We start from the raw sequence: 24,804 nt of genomic DNA, 5'->3' as shown, positions 1-24,804 counted from the left end.
ACGTTGCTACAAAAGGCCATATTTCATTCTTTCTCATTGCCACGTAGTATTCCATTGTATCACCTTATTTTAAAACTACCTATTACTCACCCTAACCCTCACACCCCACCACAATAAACTCCTTAATCTTAGGGATTATTACTAGTCTCCCTTTGTAGTCCCAATCTTCAATTAGTAGTGAGTGCTCAATGTAAATGTCCTGAATGAATTAGTAATTAAGTGGGGCATGAGACTGCCTGTGAGTTCCCTAAAGACTTTTAGATTCATTTTCCAGGGTCAAGATCTTCCTGTATATTGAAAGCTAGCTCCCCTTTAGGATGGGAAAAGAGAAGAACAGCCTAGAACTCAAGCATCTGGAGGAAATGGAGAACGGCCAGTGGAATGGAATTATTGTTTACTTATCTTGATACTTAACTATTTTTCATTTTAGTGTATAAGGTAACATTTTAACATTAGCTATGTTGAAGATAAGAGAAATTAAAATTGTTTTCTGATAAATAATTAAAATATTTCCCAGAGCTAGTTATTATAGTAAGGGAAGAAAAAGGAACACCGCTTTGTATTTATACTTTTTTGTTTATTGAAATTGTAGTTCCCATAAAATAAATGGAGGTATAAAGAAGGTAAAGCATATTCCCTTCCAATGAGAAAAATGCTAAAATAGGGTATCAAGTAGATATGGCTAATTTAATTGATATAAATACTGATGTCAGAACAGTTGCACCAAAGAATTTTACCTGTTTTTAAAAGAAAAAAATACGTTGTTTCAAATACTACAAACACTGCATTATCTTCTCCATTATTATTTTTTTAACTTCACATTAACCCAAGACAGACTTACATGAAAGTTTAAGTAAATTTTCCATTTTTAGTCTTGAAAATTCTTTCAGGTTTACATGAGATTTTGGAATTCTAGCCATCAAAATGATCTCAATCAAAATATATTTGGTAGCAACAATGATTCATATACATGCCAACCTAAACATATCAAGCTAAAAGTGAAAAGAAATTCAAATTTCATCATTAGCCCTGGGAGACACAAGTATATAACCAATTTCTGGTTTGGTTCAGGTGAGGTTATTTATTGTATAGATCACATTTTGAAAAACAGCTGTTTAAAAAAAACATTTTGGGGGTGCCTAGGTGGCTCAGTCAGTTAAGCATCTGACTTTGGCTCAGGTCATGATTTCCCCGTTCGTGGGTTCCAGCCCCGTGTTGGGCTCTGTGCTGACAGTGCAGAGCCTGGAGCCTACTTCAGTTTCTGTGTCTCCCTCTCTCTCTGCCCCTCCCCTGCTCATCCTCTGTCTCTCTCTCTCTCTCTCAAAAATAAACATTAAAAAATTTTTTTTAAAAAGTTCTAAAAAATCTTATTATTGTGACTGTGGAACTGCATTCACAAAGGGAAATATTTTTCTTCAAGAAGGTGAACATGTATTTAAAGAGACACATTAGCTGGCCGTGCAATGATTTCACTTTTTGACATCTTTGAAGTAATCTAATGTATTACCAGTTATAGAATAGTTACAGCATCTAGTGTTTGCAGAGAATTACACAACCATTTATTTCCTCCTTTTTTTGCCCCAGCCATCTGCCCCAGGAACCTACACTATATTTTTGTTGTTCTTTGTATTGATTAATGCTCCATTTGAATTTTTTTTTTTTTCAACGTTTTTTATTTATTTTTGGGACAGAGAGAGACAGAGCATGAACGGGGGAGGGGCAGAGAGAGAGGGAGACACAGAATCAGAAACAGGCTCCAGGCTCCGAGCCATCAGCCCAGAGCCTGATGCGGGGCTCGAACTCACAGACCGCGAGATCGTGACCTGGCTGAAGTCGGACGCTTAACCGACTGCGCCACCCAGGCGCCCCTCCATTTGAATTTTTTTAACGTTTATTTATTTTTGAGACTGAGAGAGACAGAGCATGAATGGGGGAGGGCCAGAGAGAGAGGGAGACACGGAATCTGAAGCAGGCTCCAGGCTTTGAGCTGTCAGCACAGAGCCCGATGTGGGGCTGGAACTCAATGCAAGATCATGACCTGAGCCGAAGTTGGACGCTTAACCGACTGAGCCACCCAGGCGCCCCGATTAATGCTCCATTTGAAAAGGAATGTTAATACCAATTATCAGACAGCCATGACTTATGGAATCATGAAGTAATTATTTTCCTCATATTTAAAAATAATTTAGAAAAGTGTCATAACATTATATAAACCTAATAATATTATAAAACTTGAATAACTCTTTTAACAATGCTCCTATTTTCCTTTTACATATTTAAGTCTTTTTGCTTTCTGTCCTATGATGATCCATTTTCTTTCACCTGCCCCTAAATGCACTTGTTTCTCAAAGTTCTATTCTCTGTGAAGTTCTCTTCCCTTTCTATTTTCCATTTCTAACATATCTGCTCCTCTGTTGCCTATTGGATATACATTCTTCCCCTTTTTCCTTGCTAACAGAATCCTAATTTTGTTTAAATTTACAATGTGCTATCTACCTGGAGCAGAGACCTGAGGGGGGAAAGAGTAAGATATGAGGTGAGAAAGGATAATGAAAGAGGTAGACAGATTAAATAGAGCTTTGTAGGCTATGTGAGAACTTTGGTACTTATTTAATGAAATGAGGAGGCATTGCAAGGTTTTGAACATAACAGTGACATGCTCTGAAGGCAAGGTCAAAAGCAGAGAGACAAAATGCAGCAAGTGAGAGGAGATGGTGGCTTGCATCAGGAAGAAGTACTTGAATTCTGGATATATTTTGAAGAAAGAACCAACAGGATTTGGAGGGTTGACCATATACTTTTTATCATGTCTATTAGATATTCATAAAACTGAAAAGGGATTCTATTAAATATTATGCCAAGACAAGAGACATAAATCAGAACTGTCCTGGACAAAAGTAGACATAAAATCATTAGTCATTAGTGACCTTGAAAGAACTTCCCCTCCCTGCCCTCTGCAGAGCATTTCTTTCTCTTCTTTCCTCTCCAGTCAAACTGTCCCATAATCCACAAAAATTTATACATTTTGAAACTGTTTATCCTGGGTCAGAAAAATGTCTTCTGAGAAAAAATCATCATTGAATGAGAAAGAGAAGGAAGTATTGCTTTAGAGTTTTTGGCTTAAGTAGCCAAATGGATGATATACCATCCACTGAGATGGGGGAACCTGAAGGTGGAATGGCACCTTTTTGTTTGTTTTTGTTTTGTTTTGTTCTGTTTTTTTTTTTAAATTTTTTTCAACGTTTTTTATTTATTTTTGGGACAGAGAGAGACAGAGCATGAACGGGGGAGGGGCAGAGAGAGAGGGAGACACAGAATCGGAAACAGGCTCCAGGCTCCGAGCCATCAGCCCAGAGCCTGACGCGGGGCTCGAACTCACGGACCGCGAGATCGTGACCTGGCTGAAGTCGGACGCTTAACCGACTGCGCCACCCAGGCGCCCCTAGTTTTGTTTTTGAGTGAGAGAAGGAGGAAGGAGAACATCAATTCTAATTCAATTTTTTACATGTTATCTTTGATATATCCAGTAGAGATGATAAGTAGACATATATCTGAAGTTTGGTAGTAACATCCAGCCTGGATACATCAGTTTGGGAATGATCAGCCTATAAGAGGTGTTTTTAAGCCATTAAATTAGATGAGATCACTGAGGAAGTTTATATAGATTAAATAAAGAAGAGAACCAAGGACTGAGCCATGAGGTATTCTAGTGTTACAAGATCAACCAGAGGAAGGGGGTGGGAGTCTCACCAGAGGAGACAGAAATAAATCACCCATAATACAGGAGAAAAATAAGAGATGTAGTGTCCTAGAAGCCAAGTGAAGAGACTTTTCAGGAGAAAGGAACGATAGACTTTGTCAAATGCCACTAATAAGTTAAGAGAAGACTGAAAAATATCCATTAGATTTAATAATGGAAAGGTCATTGGTAGGTTGACCATATGAGTTATCATTCAAACTTGACTTTTCAAAAACCAAAAGGGAGGGTGGATGTTAATTATGATGCTAAGGTAATAGGCATAAATCAGAACTGACCTGGGCAAGACTGGACATAAGTTCACCTTTGTCATTTGTGACCCCTTCACGGAAATACTACTTCTTTTCTCCTTTTCTCTTAAGTATGCTCCAGTCAGGCTTTTGGACCCACATTCTATAGAAATTGATCACTTTTGCAATTGTTTTTCCTAGATCAAAAACAAATGTCTTCTGGACAAAGGTAGTATTGAATGATTGAATTCTAGGATTACATAACATTTTATCTTCTGCTAGATTTTGGTCAGAAAATATATATATAAATATACTTCAGTAGGTTGATCTAATTTACTTAGATCAAGGGTTCACAAACTTCCCTTGTGAAGGGCCAGATAAATATTTTGGCTCTGCAGAACATATGGTCTCTCTCATAACTACTCAACTCTCCCATTGAAGCATGAAAGCAGCCATAGACAATATGTAAACAAATTATCATGACATTCTTCCTATACAACTCCATTTATGGACAATGAAATTTGAATTTCATATAATATTTACATACTTTTTAAAATTAAGCATTGTATATTGATACAATTGAAGATTCACATACAGTTATAGGAAGTACCATAAAAATATCCATGTACCTTTACCCAGTTTCCCTCCAATGGTAATGTCTTAAAAAGCTACAGTACAAATCATTTTGTACTGTACAGTACAGAACATTTCCATTACCACAGGATTGCTCATGCTTCCTCTTTATAGCCACACCTACTTCTCTACCACTGTCATCTCCTTAACTCCTAGCAACCACTAATTTGTTCTCCACTTCTGTTATTTCGTTATTTAAATAATTCCATTCTATAAATGGAATAAGACAATAAGTAAACTTGTAGGATTAACTTTTTTCACTCAGCATCATTCTCTGGAGATTCATCGAGGTTGTTGCATGTATCAATAGTTAAATGTTCTGTTTTCAAAAGTGGAAGCTCCCTTACCTCTTTAAATCTTTATACATAATTGTTCTATATTCTGTGCCTGAAATTTCCAGTATTTGCAGTTCTCAGTAGTCTAATTCTGTTTGTTATTTCTTCTGACTCTCACTCACTTTTTCTTCTGTTGAAACCCAGAGGCACTGGTGACTTGGAACCTTCCTCTAGAATTTTGGCTTAATGAAGGAGACTCATATTTAGCTTCCCTCTGTTGCTTTTGGAGTAAGGTATACCATCCCAATACTGGTATTTTTCTGGCCTTCAGTTTTAGAACAACCCAGGTGCAGGTTGGGAGTGGGAGTAGGGTCATAAAGTTTTACTATCCTTATAGACCTCCCCTACTTCTGTGGAGACCCATGACATGTTGAAAAAAAAGTATGTTTTCTTTCCACAAGCTGGAGGTGTTCTGGAGATGATATTGTGTAGTGAGAAAGTCTTTCAGTACACTTATCTGACATAATGCTGGAAACAAAGGTCAACATTCCATTTCTATATGTTTACTGATTATCCTCACATTTCAATACATATGTACATTGTACTATCCTCAAATGCGTATATGCTTCCAATATTTTCCCAAACAACTCAGGAAATTTAGCATGATTTAACTTCTCTTTGATATGCACCATCTCTCATCTTTACACATAGTTTTGGCCATTGAGTATATGTATCAGTTTGTATAGTTTTTATTTTTTATATTTTGTTTACATTTTTAATAAATTATTTTTATAAGTATCAAAATTATGCATGAAAAATGTCAGGAACTACAAATCTTTCAGCAAAAATAATAGTATTTGTTACTTTTCTCCATTCACAAACACCCCTCATTAAAGGAAATTACTTTTAATATTTTTTTTCTGGTATCACCTCTTTTTTCTTTCCAACTAAGAACTGGCTTTATGCTTTTTATCTGCTTCTTCCTATGGAAGATGTAATTCTCTTTAACCCATTGTATATGTAACTACACAGACAAATACTCCTTTTGCTAGCATCCCAATATAGTCAATTATCATTTTGATTAAATGTTTGTCAATGTTTGTATAGTTATGACTGTGTAAATATTATTCACAGTTGATATTACAATATGAATACCTTTCTTGTATAACTTTTTTGTTTTCCTGGAATCAATGGTTGCCTTGCCTTTTTACTTGCTTACTTTACTTGCTTAGTGTTCTTATCACTAATTTCTTCCCAAACTGTCCAAAAAATGAAGATATTACAGGGACATAGAAAATTAATATATTGAGTACCTACTATGTGCTACTTACTTCCCTCATGGAGTTAACATTCTAAATCAGTAAGTTCAAACAGTTAATATTCCAGCTCAATAACTTCAAACACATCAGTAATGTAACAGTTTTGGGTTTTCCTTAGAATTTTCCTTCATTGAGCCCTTCATTCCCCTGATTCAGTTGAAATGAATTAATACGAAACTTAGTAAAAGGGAGACAAACTGAAATTATGAATTAACATGGTAGAAGCAAGTCCAAGTATATCACTAATTAAAAGAAATATAATTACTCAACTCACCAGTTAAAAGATACAGATTAATAAATAGGGCAAATAATCTAAATGTATAGTATTTACAAAAGAAACACCAAATATAAGGACATGCAAAGATCAAAAGTAAAAAAAATTTAAAAAATATTTACATCAGGCAAATGTTAGCCAAGATAACGTTGGTATTGTTATTTATATCAGATAAATTAGACTTTGAGGCAAAAAAATTATAAAGAATAAAATAAATCATCACATAATGATAAAGATTGCAATACATTTTGAAAATGTAGAATTTTAACCCTTAAAATACATGAATCAAAATTGATAGACATTACAGACATTGATACATCCACTATTGTACTGCCAAATAAAACTAAAACAATTTTGTGACAAGTTTGATGTCTTTTATTCGAGGGAAAACAATTCATGGGTTGGGGGGTTACACTGCCTCGTAAGCAGTGGAACAATGTTCCCAAAGGATTTGGGACAAGAGGAGTTTTGTAGAACTTTAGAGGAGGCCGCTTTGAAACAGGACATGATTGGCTGGGAGGTCAGGGTAGCAGCTCCTATTTTCTAGGGTAAGGTAAGCTAGCTAAAGCTAAGTTGGAGGACTGTGTTTGGTGTATGTTAGGATTCTTTGACAGGTGCTTCTTGTAAGTGCAGGCTGAATTTGGTTTACATTTGTGACATGGGCCAGGTACTGGGGTGACCTCCATTTTGAGGGGCCTGACATACAAATTAAGTTTAACAGTACTGAATGTCAGTACACTCTTGTGATTATTGATAAGTCAAATATAGAAAAGGCTAGAACAATTTTAAACACCTAAACAATACTATTAACAAGCTAAAACAAGTTAGAAGTTGGAAACAACAAAGCATAAATACAAACTCCCCACATTTGGAAATTGAAAAAAATGCTACCAAACAAGTCATAAATTAAAAAAAAAAATAATGAAAACTAAAAATGGTCTAGAACTGAATGGTAAGAAAATAGTATTCACCAAAATAGTATTTACCTTAAGGACTTACATTAGGAAAAAAAGAAAGTATCACAATCAGTGATACTTAAATAAGTCATAGGACATAGGTCATTAATGGGAAAGCAGCAGCCCTCAGGGCTGAGATCCAAAAGTTACAGAACTTGGGGTCTGAGCCTTCACCTTAACACTCTATCAAGAATGATTGCCTCAAGGACTAAACAGGAGCTGATTTCCAGTGGAGCTTTGCAGGGACTAGTTTACAGAGAATTAGTTTTGAACAAATTAACTCTTACTTCTCAACGAAGGAGAAAGCTCAAAATTGGTTCTTTTAGAAAACTAACAAGACAAATTCATCAATGCAACTCAACAGATTAAGAGAGGAAAATATATTATCATTTGATTAATAACTGAAAAAATCCAACAGGAAATCATGGTAAATATTCTAAGTAACTCAGGAATAGAAAGAAAAGGATCTTAAACTTATAAAATTATTTATGAAATGATTAAATTTGACAAAAGATATTTGTTATATCTATAAGGAAATTATGAAACTTTATTTAGAAATACTTTTTTAAATTCCAGATAGAGATACTATGTTCATAGATAGAACCAAATATCATACAGATGGCATTTATCACCAAATTGATCTATAGATTCAATGCAATTCACAAACATGACACTTGATAAGATTATTCTAATTTTATATGGTCAAGTAAAAGGACACAAATAGGGTGTTTCTAAAGGAAAGTCTGTGGGAGGGTGGACTTAGTCTATCGGATTCTAATAATTATTATAAAGACATAATAATAAACACTGTGTAGTAACATTGCAGAAATAGATAAATTGACAAATGGAATAAAATTAGAGCCCAGAAAGAGGCCCAGATGTGCTTGGAATTTTGGTATGACTGTGATGACATGAGAGATCAATGGGGAAATGAGAAATTGTCTAATAAATGGACCTGGAGAAAAGTATATCCTTATTGAAAAAGATAATATTGGATTAGTATATCATATCATATAGAAAGATCAACTTTAGATGTATTAAAGATCTACTTATCAAAAACAAAATTTTAAAACATGACATGAAAAAATTTAGTTTAAAAAAATATTTTTGGACAGAGTTTTATTGTCACAAACAGGCGTTGGCAATAAATTTTTAAAAATTGAAAAATTTGGGGTGCCTGGGTGGCTCAGTCAGTAAAACATCCGACTTCAGCTCAGGTCATGATCTCACAGTCTGTGAGTTCGACCCCCGCATCGGGCTGTGTGCTGACAGCTCAGAGCCTGGAGCCTGCTTCTGATTCTGTGTCTCCCTCTCTGTCTGTCCCTCCCCCACTCATGCTTTGTCTCTCTCTGTCTCAGAAATAAATAAACATTTAAAAAATTTAAAAAAATAAAATAAAAATTGAAAAATTTGACTATACTAAAAAGTAAGAATTTTTGTTCATCAAAAGCCAACATAAAGAATGAAATGACAAGTAAAAAAGTTGGAGAAAATATTTACAATGCATACAACTAATATATTAGAATTAGTAATATACAAAGAACCTTTACTCATTAATAAGAAGAGTACAAACAGCCCAATAGAAAAATAGATCAGAGAAATAAGCAGGCATATCACAGAAGAAACATATAGCCAATAGACATATTAAGAAAATGTTCAATCTTTTCAATTAATCAGTAAATTATACATCACAATCATGAGATATCATTTTATACCCATCCTTTTGAGAAAAATAAAAAAGTCTGAAAATACCAAGTCTGTATTTCAATAACATTTTCCATGCATTGCTGTTCAGTATAAAGTAACTACTAGAAGAGTTTGCATTTACTTCCCTAAGTTGAACATTCACATACCTTCAGTTGCATCCTTCCACAGGGTAAGTCTATTTTCAAAATAAAATTTTGCACTTGTATAATAAGAGCTGTTCTTAATAGCAAAACCCAGATAAAGAGTTTTGTGTTCGAAAACCCTACAGTTCTCTCTTTTCAGTAGGGAATAATCCTGTTCTTTCTTTGTATGTTCCTCTCCAATGTGTCTACTATGACATCACTAACCCACTCATACATAACACTTGACTTCTGACACTCTGGTTACCAAATGTATATGGAGTTTTCCCCACATCAAGCAATTCTCTGCAACCGCATCTGGGTGTTCTATAATTTTACTCAATTCCAACACTATCTACCTGGAAGTAGCATAAGACCCCACTAAGGCTTCATTCCCACAAGACTGCCCCCACCTGCAGATTCCAATCACAACTAGTAGATCCCCAGGTTATCCACAACTTCTTTTCAATTTGGTTACACATCAGAGGATCGTACGATCCTTCCTGAGGTTTGATTAATTTTCTAGAGCAGCTCACACAACTAAGGAAAACACTTATTTACATTTACAAGTTTATTAAATGATATGATAAAGAACACAGATGAATAGCCAGATGAGGACATACATATGGCAAGGTCTGGGAGGATCTTAAGTGCAGGTGCTTCTGTCCCTGTGGAGATGTAGTATGTCACCCTCCTGGTATAAGGGTGTGTTCTCCAAACTGGATGTTCTCTGGGCCCACTGCTATTGGGATTTTGTGGAGGCTTCCTCACATAGACATGATCAATTATTAAGTCTATTCCCAGCCTCTCTCCCCACACTGGAAGATGAGGAGGGAGGTAAGGCTGAAAATTCCAAGCTTCTAATCATGGCTTGGTCTTTCTGGTGACCAGCTGCCATCTAGGAGCCATCCCAGGAACCCACCTTGAGTTGCTTCAATAGAATATACAGGAGCCCTGTGTCAGGGATAGGGTCAAAAACAAATATTAGAAGAAGATATTCTTAGTGCTCTTATACCTTAGAAAATTACAAGGGTTTGGGGAGCTCTGTGCCAGGAACAGGGGGAGAGACCAGCAAACCTTCATGCCTTCAAAGAGAAAGTAGGTAATTTAACTGTGGTACATTCACCCAATGGAGTTTTATGCAGCAATAAAAACAAATTAATTACCATGATACAATATCCAACAAAATGAATGAATCATAGCAATAAGTGAAAAAAATTGAGTCCCCTCAAATTACATACACCCTGAAACACTTTATAAAGTTTGAAACAAACAGATATATGCATGCATGGTTGTGCTCCCTCTCTCTGTCTCTCTGTCTCTGTCTCTCTCTCTCTCTGCCCCTCTCTCTTTAGGAATATTCATAAAAACAAAACTACATAAAAATGAAAGCAAAGGAATGATGAACAAAATATTCATGATGAACATAAGATTCAGGTGGATGGTTACCTTGAACTGGATGAGACAGGAGGTGGGTTGGTGGGAAAATCAGACAGATGCAGTTTATTGATAAGGTGTTAGGTTTTGCAAATAAAAGCATCCATGCATGGGCAATGATGAGAACAAGCTGTAAACCAAGGGGTGTTATTAATGTAATTCTAGGTTCCTGAGGCCCCATAAGTTTTTTTTTTTTTTTTTTTGTCCAAATGAAGGATTTCCTAAAAGGGTTACTTTTATTTATTTATTTATTTATTTATTTATTTATTTTTAGAAAGAGAGCACAAGTTGGGGAGAGGGGCGGAAGGAGAGAGAGAGAAAATCTTAAGCAGGCTCTACTCTCAGTGCAGAACCTGACATGGGGCTCTATCCCATGACCCTGAGAACATGACCTGAGCCAAAATCAGGAGTTCGAGACTCAACCTACTGAGCCATCCAGGTGCCCTGAGGGCTACATTCCACATTTTAAAAACACAAAACCCACAAAAAAAATTATGAGGGATACATGTATCCCTTGGAACTATTATATATTTTTTTGTATTCTTTGGGTTAATACCCAGTCCTGCAATTACTGGATTGGAAGGTAGTTCTATTTTTAGCTTTTTGAGGAACCTCCATACTGTTTTCTAGAGTGGCTGGCACCAGTGTGCACTCCCACCAAGAGTCTAGGAGGCTTCCCTTTTATCTGCATCCTCACCAACACCTGTTGTTTCTTGTGTTGCTGATTTTAGCCATTCTGACAGGAGTGAAGTGATATCTCATTGTAGTTTTCATTTGTATTTCCCTGATGATGAGAGCTATTGAAAGTGTTTTCATGTGTCTGCTGGTCAGGTGTATGTCTTCTTTGGAAAAATGTTCATGTCCTCTGTCCAATTTTTAAAATCAGATTATTTGGAGGGTTGAGTTTTATAAGTTATTTCTATATTTTGGATACTAACCCTTTATCAGATATGTCATTCTCAAATATCTTCTCTCATTCTGCAGGTTGCCTTTCAGTTTTGTTGACTGTTTCCTTTGCTGTGCAGAAGCCTTTATTTTGATGAAATCCCAGTAGTTTATTTTTCACCTTTGTTTCCCTTGCCTCAGGAGACATATCTAGTAAGAAGTTATTGCAACCATGAATGGATAAAGAAGATGCCATATATATATATATATATATATATATATATATATATATGCTACATTTTTATAAAACTTGATAAAAATAGATAAAAAATTGATAAAAAATAGATGTCAAGCTGTACAGTTACCAGAAGTACACAGTTATCAAAAATGCACACACTTCACTTGGCATCTCCAGCACCTTCAGCTTTCTGTGTCTAGTCTGTTTTGGCATCTCCATTTTCTGCAGGGTTACTCCCATATTTGCCAGTATCAGCTTTTCCTCTTTTTCCTCCGGGAATCTTTTCTCCCTTCTTTACAGGGGCCTTTTTAGGTTTGGGCTCTGGATTTGGAGGAATAGGTTTAGCAGATAACTTTGCAGATCTTCTCTGTGGCTTATCCTTCACCTTGGCTTTATCTCCTTTAGCATCCCCTTCAGCCTTTCTCTTGGGCATAGTGGTGACAGTGGTGGGACATAGGCACTGGGCACATGGATGAAGTGGTGTGTGGGCTTTGGCCAGTCTGGGGTCATTCTTGCCCCCACTTCTTCACACTGCTCTTTTATGTACATATGAATATAATGGAGTATAATAGAAAGAATAGAATATATAATAGAATATTACTCATCCATAAAAAAGAATGAAATCTTGCCATTTGTAACGATGTGGATGGAGCTAGAGACTATTATGCTAAGTGAAATAAGTCAGCAGAGAAAGACAAATACCATATGATTTCACTCATATGTGGAATTTAAGAAACAAAAGAAATGATCAAGAGGAAAAAGAGAGAGAGACAAACCAAGAAACAGACTCTTGGCTATAGAGAACAAAATGATGGTTACCAGAGAGGAGATTGGAGGAGGGGATTGATTAAATATGTGATGGGGACTAAGAAGGGCATTTATTGTAATGAGCACCAGATGTTGTAGATAAGTGTTGAATCACTAAATTGTGCACCTGAAAATAATATTACACTGTGTTAAGTAACTTGGATCTAAATAAAAACATTAAAAAATAAATAAATACTATTTAAATAGATTTTTAAAAGTCATGGGGAACTACCTGACTAACCAGTGCTCACTGAGAGGAAAGAACATGTGCAACGGAGTGAAGAGAACACACATAAATAGTTTAAAGTTCAGAGAGAGATAATCAGGAGGTGCAGATTCTGAAGGAAGTTTCTGAACTGTACAATTCTGTGATATAACCATGATCTCAAAGCTTATTTTCAAAGGCAAAGATGGTAGTTCGTCATTAGCCACACATGGATTCATTTCAACATTTCGTGTTGGTATCTGTATAGCTCTAAGTCCAATTTTTATCAGAAATTTTGCTGACATGACACCAAACTGGCATTGCTGTTACCAGGAGCATTATTCTATACTGGGGGTCAGCTAACCTATACTGTAAAGGGCTAAACAGTAAACATTTTAGGCTTTGCAGGCTCTATGATCACTGTCACAACTATTCAAAGCTGTCATTAATAGCAGCCATGGATAAAATGTAAATGGTTGAGTGCAGCTGTGTTCCAATAAAACTCAAAAACAAGTGGCAGGCCAGATTTGGCCCCAATGCATACTTTGCTGAGCTCTGTTCAATCCTATCCATGCAATGGTTAATATGGATACCTTATAGTGGGGGAACAGGTATCAATACAGCATCCTTGCCAGCGTGGTGAGATGGTGTCTAGGTCAGAACTTAGAGTTTAATGAGTTATCCCTCCACGGGTGCTACATCTTCCAACGTGAGAAGAAACATAACCCCCTGATCCAGGCTATAGGAATATTTATAGTGGAATTATTACCAAGAAACACTATCTCCATTGCTGCAAGTTAGAGATGAGGACTTGAGGGAAGTAAACAGTAAAAAGAGTTTAAAGGAGACTTCTCAGTTATTTTTGGATGTCTTCTCTTTGAATAAATATTTATCCAAGATCATCAACCCTCCTTCAGCAGCAGTGAAATACAGAAGCCCTTTATACTGTCACTGCTGCCCCTGCCTCTGCTTACAACATTTAATGTGACTTCTTAACATGCAGTAGTATTTTACCATATGCTTTGTTGCACCCAAAGACCTGTGCATATGTTCCTCCACACTTTGCTGGTGAGTCCACTGGAGAAACCGTTCACTAACGAAGATTTCCAATCCCTTCCCTGCAGGTGAAAATCCAGTGTACCATGTTGAAGATGCTGGTCCTATAAGTTGCCAGATAAAAGTTCTAGGCAGGAAGGCACATGAATCAGGAAAGTAGGCCACCCTTTCAGCGTGTGTGTGTGTGTGTGTGTGTCCACATGCATGGGGTTGGTGGTACTTACAGACAAGACAGAGCACAGTCACTCACTTTAAAAATGAGGATGAAAACAATGTGTTCAAAGATCCCCAAAGCTATCTTAAAACAAGTCTGAATGGCTGGCAGAATAAAACCTACTTTTTTTTCCAAACAGATTCAAACTTATAAGTACATAGGCAATGAAGGTGTAGACAGAACTCGTAGATTGGTCTCAGAAAGACATCCTGGGTTCTGAAAGCATTGATAAGTCCAATCTTGATCCAGCCTCTCTCCCAGCCCTTTATAGTTTTTAAAATATATTTATTAAATAGTCCTAGTGAGGGGAAAATATTCTCTCTGAATCTTATTATGTTGACTTTTTTATATCTTCCTTCCTTCAGTCAGAACAAACAATGCCTATGACTTCTTACCACCTAGGATAGTATTTTGCATAGAGTAGGCACTTAGCAAATATTTGTTGAATGAAAGAACAATAATCACATCAAATATTTGAGGTAGATGCTATAATTATCCCTTAGCATAGGTTAAAAAAACAAAGCTAATGATCTTGTCCAAGAACACAACTCATCAGTGCTGGAGCTGGTTTAGCTGGTGCTTGTAAACATTCCATAGCATTTGTTTTATGTTAATCCAAACCATCCTTTCCACTTCATCCTGAATTTTACCTGGATCTGACCACCTCAGCACATGACATAGCTAATCTTTCACTCACTCGATCTGGCTGGCAAGTTACCAATGGAATAACTTGTAATCATTGTTTTTCTCCCATCGGCCTACTGTTTGGAAATGTTGGTGGCTGACGGGAGAAAATCAATGTTTGATAGAAATGAATGGTCCTATCCACAGCATTGCTCCAAGTTTATTGTCTCCAAGTTTATTCCTATTTTGGTATCATCTTTTCTTAGGTTATCCAGTTACCCAGAATTGAACTAATGCTCAACATATTAAGTTTGTTCAATACATGAGTAAATCAGTAAGCAATTCTTTGATTTACAAAAGATTTGTTAATATACAAAGAAAAATACTGAAGTCTAAGAAAGTTAAGTACTTATTATTTAACTTATTATGTACTCACTGAGTTTTTCTTTACTCTTTTAATACAATGTTATAGTCTGAACCACAACCATATAAGAGTTAACTTAAGAAAAAACAGCCAGGGAGAGGAGCCTCTGTTTCCAAGTGATTAATCTTTTCTTTAACCTGTTTTACGTAACCCTCAGAGCAAAGAAACTTTATCAAAGGATTAAAAGTTATATAAACAAAGATCCCTTTATTTATAACTCTGATTCTCTGCGGGACAGGAAGTTCCAGCTTACATGTGTGCAGAGAGTTATACATATTGGTTACTCAATGTGTACTTTTTAAAAACTGTGATGATCTTACACAAGTGTAGAAGCAGCAGTGAATGGAGATGATGGTGAATGCTAAGGTAAAGGGAGTTCATTGACTTGGGTTGTTGTGAGTGCATTTCAGTTATTTTTGCTTAGAAAAAAATATAAGGCCAATTTAATACTTGGAAATATAAGACTCTTTGGGTTTTCTAATTATCTTGTCTATAATTTTCTGGTAGTGACAAGAATTCTGTGTAATGCAGGATCATGTAATTATAATAATATTGCTTGTTCACTCACAAATATATGGATATATACTTGGATTTTTTCTAAATATGCAGTTATAAGTGATTTGGAGCATTTGGAGTGAATCTAAATGATTCTGGATAATACTGCTTTCCTCTTGTTTTGCCCATGGTCTGAAAGACTTCTTTTTGTTTATCTGGTTCCTCCAAACCCATCCTTCTAGTTCTGATCAAGCTCCATGTTCTCCATATCCCTGTCTCTCTCCCATGAAATCCTAGAGCATTAGCTGTCTATATTATACACATACAACACACACACACACACACACACACATGGGTGTTTTCTTTAAAAATTCAAAAGTGAGAGTTATATTTTTAATAAAGCCAGATGACACAAATAGTATAAAAAGAAAAAGTCAATTTGGTATATATCTTTTTACATTTCTTCCTATATTCACATAAAATATACATATATCATATATAATTATACATATTTATATACAAATGTTCCCCTTACTTTTATTCACATGAATAGAATCATCATTATATATGTGACTTACCTTGTTGCTGTATTCATTCAACTGTGTACCATGAACATTCCTTTAGGTCCACACATATATCTAAATCATTCTTGGCCTGTATCTCCTTAGAAAGAAACATGTCCATTTCTAGAGAACAGATTTCCAAAAGGGAAATTACAGAACCATTGCACCCTGCAATTCACAACTTACCATTTTTATACCTAATTTGATTAAATATTATAAATTTCCATAAATTTTTTAATTTATTATATTAATAAATGAGAATATTGTGTTGTGCTAAGTTGCATTTCCTTAGCTATTAGTGAGATTTGACATTCTTTTACAAAAAGCTTTTTATAAATTTTTTGGGCCATTGCATTTCCTCTTTTATGAACCCCAGCTCATACCCATGTTTGTCTCTTTTCTTGTCAATTTGTAAGAGTTCTTTTTTCACATTAGAGATATAAACCTCTGCCTCTTGTATATATTTCAAATCTTTCCTCTATCTCTTTCTCTTTCTTTCTTCTTTTTTTTTTTTTTTTAACCTTACTTATGGTACTTTTTGGCCTTTGTGTAATTTGCATCATTATGAAGTCAACTCTAAATTTTTTCCATTATTGTTTCTTGGTTTTTTTTTTTCTTTTTGGAAGAGTTTTTTCCCAATCCTAACACTCCTACTTTTAAAAAATATTTTCATTTTTTACATTAAATCTTCAATCTATTGCTCTTTTCACTTTTGAACATGACATTAGGGAGGGCTAACAGTCTATTTTCTTTCCAGAAGGAGATCTAATTATGATACAATATCATTTATTACACAAGATATATTTTTTCCTGATGAACTATTATTGAAGTATTTATCTTTTTTTAAATGTTTATTTATTTTTGAGACAGAGACAGAACACAAGTGGGGGAGGGGCAGAGAGAGAGGAAGACACAGAATCTGAAACAGGCTCCAGGCTCTGAGCTGTCAGCACAGAGCCTGATGCTGGGCTCGAACCCATGAACCGTGAGATCATGACCTGAGCTGAAGTCAGACACCTAACCGACTGAGCCACCCAGGCGTCCCTGAAGTATTTATCATATATTACATTTTCAATTTTACTGGATCTAGTTATGGACTCAGTCTGTGCCAGAGACTTGTTTGCCTGGTTTTTTGCTCATGACTTACTCTTTGAATCACATTAATGCTACAGAAGATTTTAGCATCTCCTATGGCAGGTGCCTACCATCCTTTTCAATTTCAGGGCAAAGACATTGTTTTGCCCAACCTCAAGCTTAGTGAGCATGATTTTAGAGGTTTGCTCAGAGTGCTTTATATTTGTCCTCTACAGTTTGGAGGATTCAGAGACTGGTCTGATTCCTGCTAAAAAGTCTAGAAGGCAAAGAGCGGAGGTGGATCCTCCTGCCAGGAGGTGGAAGGAAGCAAGGGCTACATTTGAAAAGGAGCAACATCCCAGTCAAGGGTGGGCCAACTGGTTTGGGTCTGTCTTAAGTCTGGCTAATTGGATTATATGGAGCAATGGTGAGACCTGAGTAGAGAGGCTAAAAGTGTGTCCTACAGGTAAAAATTTGAAGGAGAACTTGTGTGTGACTAGTCAGAGGAAGTGCATTTACCCCACCGAAGATACTGCACATTAGAGATCACAAATGAAGGGTAACATCTCCAAAGACCCACAGAAATGGCCGGGAGAGTCTGTTTTAAACTGCTCTCTAGGCCAGAGAAAGAAAAAATGACAATACCTGCCTCTTTAACTTCCCACACCAAGTTTCAACTCCGGAGGACACAGAAGCAGCCTTGCTTCACTGTGTGGGAAGAGCTGCAGTGGGGCTAGGGAGAGAGGCCAGGAGAAGCTAGAGCAGAGCATAAACAAACTACCTGAACCCTTTTTCCCACCTGGAAGATTTGGATATGTTGTAGTGGGAGGAAAGAAGCTTCAGTTTAAATGAAGTTCAAAGTCATTTTTGTGAGACTAATGTGACCAGAGGGCTTTTATTTTTCTTTTGAAAGTCAACAGAAAGTAGTGCAAACTGAAATTCCACTTAGTATCAGGGGAAGAACAGGTCCCATAAAATCATTTTATAGTCAGTGGAGGGAGAAGAATAAGGCTTATTCTCTGATGTTATAAAGACCATTTGTTCAAGGGATTTGTACTTGTGATCAATTTCTAATGTAAATAATAGGGTGGATTATTTAAATTTTAAAGTCTTTTTTCAACAACACATCCCTTTCAGTAAACATTGGCCTTCTTCTCAGAAAGACACCAGGATTATATATTTGCCTGCCTTCAACCTTCCCTTTACTTCAGTATACTGTTGCTAGTTGCTCTACTGAAGTATTTTCTACACATATGTAGTATTTTACCATTTAACCTAAAGACATCTTTATGAATCATGAGAATAGATTTAGCTTTACAAGTATGTCATCAATTCCACAGGATAGGGATTAGTAAGGACAGTTGAAGCATGTGACTCAAACTTGGGCCACGTTATAAAGGGAGTTGTTTTCTAAGTGGAATTATCATTTATAGTAATGATGATAATTTCAGAGATTTATATAGTATTTTAAGTCTTCAAAATAGCCATTTGTTTTTTAAAAGACAGGATATAAATAGAATTGCATGTCCTATACTGAAATGAGGACAGAATGTAGAAAATGTCTCAAGAGTTACAGGGGTACCTGGCTGGCTCAGTCAGTAGAACATGAAATGCTTGATCCTGGGGTCATGTGTTTAAGCTCTGCATTGGGTGCAGACATTACTTTAAAAAAAAGTTACTTAATACAGCTATTCAAATGCAGAACAGGATAAGATGAAGCTCAAGCTTGACAGCTTTTTAGTCATTTTGTCTAGCAACAGAGGCAGCAAGAGCTACCAATTATTGAAACTTATAATGTGTCAGGCTTTCTGACAAGTACTTTGCATCATTTGTCTCCTTTTTCATTACATGCCATGTGGATGTCTAATCTTTTCAGGATCCACCAAGAAGATTTATACATCCCTATTTGAGTCAATTCTAGAAAGCCTGACAAGATCTACCTAGATGGTCCCTTAGCAGTTCTGGAAAATCAGAGGTATTCAGGTTACTTGGGTTTAAAAATTAGAATTAATTCAGATATGGCAGTGGGAGCTTAGGTGCTACAAAATGTCATCTAATATGTAATGTAAATCGCATCATATTTGTAATCCAGGAAAAGAATGAGAGAATGTAGAATGGGTTCTATATTAGTTTGGTTCACCAACATTTTTGTCTTATAAATTATAAATATTTTTGTCAGTAATAATATATGACTTCATATACTTTATGAGAATATAATATGGCAATCCAGCGATCACCAAACTGTATAACTTTTATTTACATTCTCAATGGAAAAACAGCTAATGAAATAAAACTGTGAAAAACCCATAGGAAATACCTCATTGTAAAGACATCCTGGTTTCCTTTCATATCCATATTCTTTTATTTATGTATGAATGTTATTTTTTCTTCATTTGCTAGTGACACATTGTGGTTTATGTACTCCTTTATGCTGTGAATCTTGACGTTAAAGTCCAGCAAATGGGGCCAATTATAGGACTACTTAATATCTAAATTCACTATGAACTACAATGTCAGAAATATATATTTGAGTAGTGAACAAATCTTTGATCTTCCTATCCCATCTTTTGCCATATTTATCTGACAGAATAAATTGTTTACATACATAAGGAAAGGACAGAGGGTAGACTATGTTCCATGTTTCTGTTTTCCAGATGGGACCCTGATCATTTGCTAACCTCTTACATCAATATTGGATCTTAACTTCTTAATAATCTCATCTGTATATGCAACTCATAATCACGTTTTTGTGTATTTCTATCAGCTAAATTAAGTTTTAAGTATTCATTCCTAGAAAAGGCTAAAAAGAAAGGTGTGTAAGTGGTAATAACGCCTTAGCTTTTGTGAGGCAAAGTTCCAGATAAAAACTTGTAGAAAAATGTAACTGTATGTGTTATGACTATTTTTAGATATGTAAACACTTTGTCCTGATGCTTTCCTGTATTACAGTTGGAAAAACAATTTAGCTCAGATTACTGGTCACAGTGACTAAGCTCATTTGGTAGAGCAGTGCATTATCCGTTTTAGGTGATTCTGCTCTTAAACGCAAATATACCAAAAGGGCAGCATGTGCTAGAGATGTGTAGACGTAAAGGATGGTTAAGTACCTGAGCACATGATGTGCTAAAACAGCCACAGTCAAGCGTTCGTTAGATTGTTGTATGAGGATGTTCATGATGATGAAGAACAAATGGGTCTTCTCTATATTTGAATAGGCTCTAGAAGACGAATCCTACACTCACAACTTTTCTCAGCTGTAGCTGTAGGGTCTCCTAAGCATCCTGATTTGAGTTTACTGTTTTCTTATTTTTTACTTGGAAGTCTTAGAATCAAGGTGCAGCCAAACGTGAACAGAGTGAAGTTGTATCAGTATTTAATACCTCATGTTCTGGTCAAGGCCGTATCTTGGAATTGAGCTAATAATAATCACAGCTCAAAGTTGCCAAATGTAGTATAGCCAGGTATAATTATATACTAAGTGATTTCCATGCATTATCTCTATCCTTTCATCTCTACAGAATAGATTATCTTTTTCATATATTAATGAAGGAATTGAGGTTAAAGAAACTACGAAATGTTTTCAAAGTTTCGAAAAGAACCAGGATCCTAACAAAGGTCAGCCTGATTCCAAAACCCACCCTTCCCACCACACCAGCAACCTCACTGTAGTAGCTTCCAGAGTCCTGATGAGTTTTTGTTTTTCAACATAATGATAGGACATCCTTCAAATGATTGATTTTACTTTTCTATTATGGAAGTTGAACACACCTAGAGCAATATCTCTTGGGTATAGACATCTGCTAATTATAAACTCAAATTCAAAGAAAGCTCCAGAAACTGGCATTTAATGTCCTGGTCCTCAAAGAACTTGGTTCTGTTTCGTAGCCTCTTTCCAGTTCCATTTTTGTAGGTGGGGGACTCTGGGAAAAAAGAGTCCCAAGGATTCAATCCTGTCTGAGGAACCCCGAGGAAGCTTCAGAGAAACAAATGGTTTCCATTGTGTTGCTCTTTTCCCTGCTTTGTCCTGTCAGCCTTCTCTACTCCACTGACCCAGGCTAACAACATTTAGGATATTTAAAAAAAATCTTATTTATTTATTTACTTATTTTATTTGAGAGAGAAAAAGAAAGAGAAAGAGAGAATGAGAATGAGCAAGGGAGAGGGGTAGAGGGAGAGAGAGAGACAATCCCAAGTAGGCTCCATGCTGAGCAGGGCTCAGGGCTCGAGGCAGGGCTTAAAGCTGGCTCCTGTGGGTCTTCCACAACCCTGATCTAAGCCAAAATCAAGAGGCTGTCACTCAACTCACTGAGCTGCTCAGGCTTCCCACATTTAGGATCTTTATAGTCAAAGTAGAATCGGTGCTTTAAACACTGATCATGCCTAACTCTGTGCAAGAAAATGGTTACAGATGAATGTAGGTCCCAAAGCCTGACCAGAGGAATTGTAAAATAACCAGGACCCTTTAAGTCTTTTCCTTCTATTCTTTCTCCTTTTTACCCCTTGCAACTTGAGCCTCCTGCCCACCTTTTTTTTTCTTGACTTCAAGTGATGATTCTATTCTCCGAGGGTTTGTTATTAGCTAATCAGTACTGTACTTCATCTAGGGTATTATTTGATAGTAAGGATTTCTCTGTCAAGAGAGATTTGTCTTTTACTGAGGGACTTTTAAGCTAAAAAGCCTTTAAAATGCAAAGTAATAGATTTCAAATTGTAAAAAAATTATGGGGGTTAATTGGGGTAGGGGTTTTACTCAAGCAAGACCTGTTGCTTATTCAGATTATTCATATTTCTGGCAGTGGAGGCACTTACCGAATAAAAGAAAGTCAATTGTCACAAACAGTTTTATCACACTTATATGTGTGTAGGGCCATAGGCTCCTAGCCCTCAGGGAAGCTCACGCTACTTATTACAGCATTTCAGTTTCCCAGACCCCACATTCACATATTTATAGGATAAAATTACATTGGAAAATAAAAGATTTTTTTTTACCTATGTCTACAAGTTTTTGACAAAATTAATTTCCCTTTTTACAGTGACTGTCCATGATTTCAATTTAAAAGTATTAAACTTATTAATATATGGTTTGTTATATATGTGGTGACATTTCTGGCTGCTTAAATTCCAGCCTTTAAAAGTTTGAGAATTTGCTCTTGCTCTTCTAACCTACTTCCAACCCAGGTAAACTCTACCAGATGTGCTTTCTCTATATTGTCTGTGATTTCCTTATTAGGGTTTGTGTGCCACTTCTTACTGATCATGACCTTTGTTCTAAAACAAAAGGAATGTTTTTCTCAGCAAAGAGGTGGATTCTCAGAAACTGCATCTTGTATGGCTCTGTCAAAATTTTGTAATTCTAGACATGGTTGTGCAGGACAAGTGTCTTTGCATTGGTTATTGGAGCAGGAAAGGTATCTTGTGATACAAATCCTATTTAGGATTTGGGTAGATTATTGTCATTATTCTATTTCCCTTTCTGTTTCTTTGAATGTTTCTCCACATTGTTTTGAGCCCCTTTTTGTTATCTACCTTTATCATTTTCCTCCCCCTCTCTCTCTTTTTAAATTCCTTTTGTTTGCTATCAATAACAAAAGTACCAACTTTTGTTGGTCCAATATTGTTCCTTTCTTTGTGTACAGTGGCCATGACTGTAATAGCTATCACTGATGGAACACCCAAGATGCATATTTTCTTCCTACTCTTTAATAATAAAATCCTACAATTATTATCCCCTGTTTACAAAAGGTGGGAGTTGCCATACTGTATCAACTTTATCATACTGTATTAAATCATAACTTTATATTAGGTTTCATTCATTCATTTGTTCATTAGTCATAGAGTACATTTATTTAACAACATATATTGAGTGCCTGTTATGTCAAGTAGTGGGCTTACATATTACAGGAATTACAGAGATGACTCATATGTCCTTGTCTCCAGCTAGTTTACAGGCTAGATCAGGAAATAATACCTGGTCATACAAACCAAAATGCAAAGTAGAAACTAGGAACTTCGTCAAGATGTCCTCGAAATTGTAACCACGAAAGTATTATCAAATACCAAAGTGAGCTAAATAATCATTTGTTGAGTGACTGAGTAAATGTTTGAATAAACTGGTATCAGAAGAGTAATACAGATAAAAGTCTATGCAAATTCAGAGGAGAGCTGAAAACATCATGAGAGATTCCTCGGAAAATGTGGATTTTAGCAGAACCTCGAGGTAGATTTCCGAAGGGTGAAGAAAGACTACAAGTTCAGTAAATTATATGACCAAAGTTGTGGAGGTGGGTGAGTGTGAGGTGTGAAATATATAGAGATTAATATGAAAGACAGGCGGTAGCAATGAAGATAAAAATATAGTCTGAGAACCCTCATAGGAGAACCTCAATAGATTGGCTACTGAATGAAGGCCTATTCACTCAGCAGAGTTTCATTAAGCCATAAAAGAAAATTTTCATAGTTGTATACAGAGCAAAGAAATAAAATCTCAATAGAAAACTAAATATGAAAATCTAAGTTGAATTTGGTGAGGGGTGGGAATCAAGATAAGCTACAAGCAATCTTTCAGTATTAGACATATTTAATAAGTATATTCGATTTTTCAAACTTTCTTTCAGTTGAAACCTTAAAAAAAACAAGGCAAAACTATCTCATACTGGGTAATGATTGTTATTCTTAACATCAAACAAGTTCTTCATATTTTGAAAAGATATTTTTGTCCTATTATTCTTTTGCCTGACCTGTTTATCCAGTTCCAAGACAAACTGATTTGGCAAGGTTCTACATAAAATAAATCACAGGACATAGTGGAAGTACAATAAAAATATTTTTGTTTGGACATGATGTAGAGAAATTGTCTGGGCTTTGGAGACTGATAAACCTGGGTTCCAATATTGTAACAACCCTTATTAACTGTGTGATCCCAGACAAGTTGCTTTATTTTCTTTAAAGAAATAATCGCTTTATTTTGAAATATGCAGCTGTTTTGAGACAGCAAAGAAATCCTTATTATTATCATCTATTTTGCAGAATAAAATTTTTATGCCAGCTCATTTTTTGCTCCTTAATTTTTATCAGCAAATGGTATAACAATATTTGGCTCATAGAGTTTTCTGAAAATTAACAATTATATATATATATATATATATATATATATATATATACATGTGTATATATGAGTATGTGTAGATGGTACTTAGAAAATAGAGACTTTTTTTCTAACACTGCCCAGATATTTTGTTTCCTTAAAATCTTTGTGGTTTAGTTTGTTAGGCTGTGAAAGCAAGATGATGGTTTTGCAAATTAGGAAATAATTTTTAGGGAATTGAAGTTGGGGGAAGCAATATAATATAGTGGCTAACAGCATAGCTCTTGTACCTAGCACCCCAAAACTAGGATGCAAATTCCATGAGGATAGGGATTTTGTCTGGATTACTAATACATCCCAAGCACTATGAATGGCATATAACAGGCCTCAGAAACATGTGGAATGATGAGTATCTGGGTGAATACCTT

General features: G+C 35.8%; 2 protein-coding genes and 1 pseudogene across 4 annotated transcripts in view; 1 reads left to right on the top strand and 2 right to left on the bottom strand.

The window, feature by feature from the left end:
• LOC132694636 (tRNA ligase complex-associated NAD(P)H dehydrogenase PYROXD1) overlaps window positions 1–9,386 on the bottom strand; it is a 47,873-nt gene extending 38,487 nt beyond the window's left edge. The window contains exon 1 of one of the 2 annotated variants that reach the window (XM_078450045.2): window positions 9,298–9,386. The gene's annotated coding sequence lies outside the window, so the exon portion shown is untranslated. The remainder of the gene's footprint in view (window positions 1–9,297) is intronic. The other variant, XM_078450044.2, reaches the window with a different exon arrangement.
• A 2,611-nt stretch (window positions 9,387–11,997) lies between these two features.
• Window positions 11,998–12,355, bottom strand: LOC132694635 (non-histone chromosomal protein HMG-17 pseudogene; annotated as a pseudogene).
• A 2,730-nt stretch (window positions 12,356–15,085) lies between these two features.
• SLCO1A2 (solute carrier organic anion transporter family member 1A2) overlaps window positions 15,086–24,804 on the top strand; it is a 125,074-nt gene continuing 115,355 nt past the window's right edge. For both annotated transcript variants that reach the window (XM_078450039.2, XM_078450038.2), the window contains exon 1: window positions 15,086–15,526. The gene's annotated coding sequence lies outside the window, so the exon portion shown is untranslated. The remainder of the gene's footprint in view (window positions 15,527–24,804) is intronic.

This window comes from Panthera onca, chromosome B4 (genome assembly GCF_046562875.1).
Source record: "Panthera onca isolate mPanOnc1 chromosome B4, mPanOnc1 haplotype 2, whole genome shotgun sequence".
In the NCBI taxonomy this organism is placed as follows: Eukaryota; Metazoa; Chordata; class Mammalia; order Carnivora; family Felidae; genus Panthera; species Panthera onca.
This window is presented reverse-complemented; position numbering and strand designations above follow the sequence as displayed.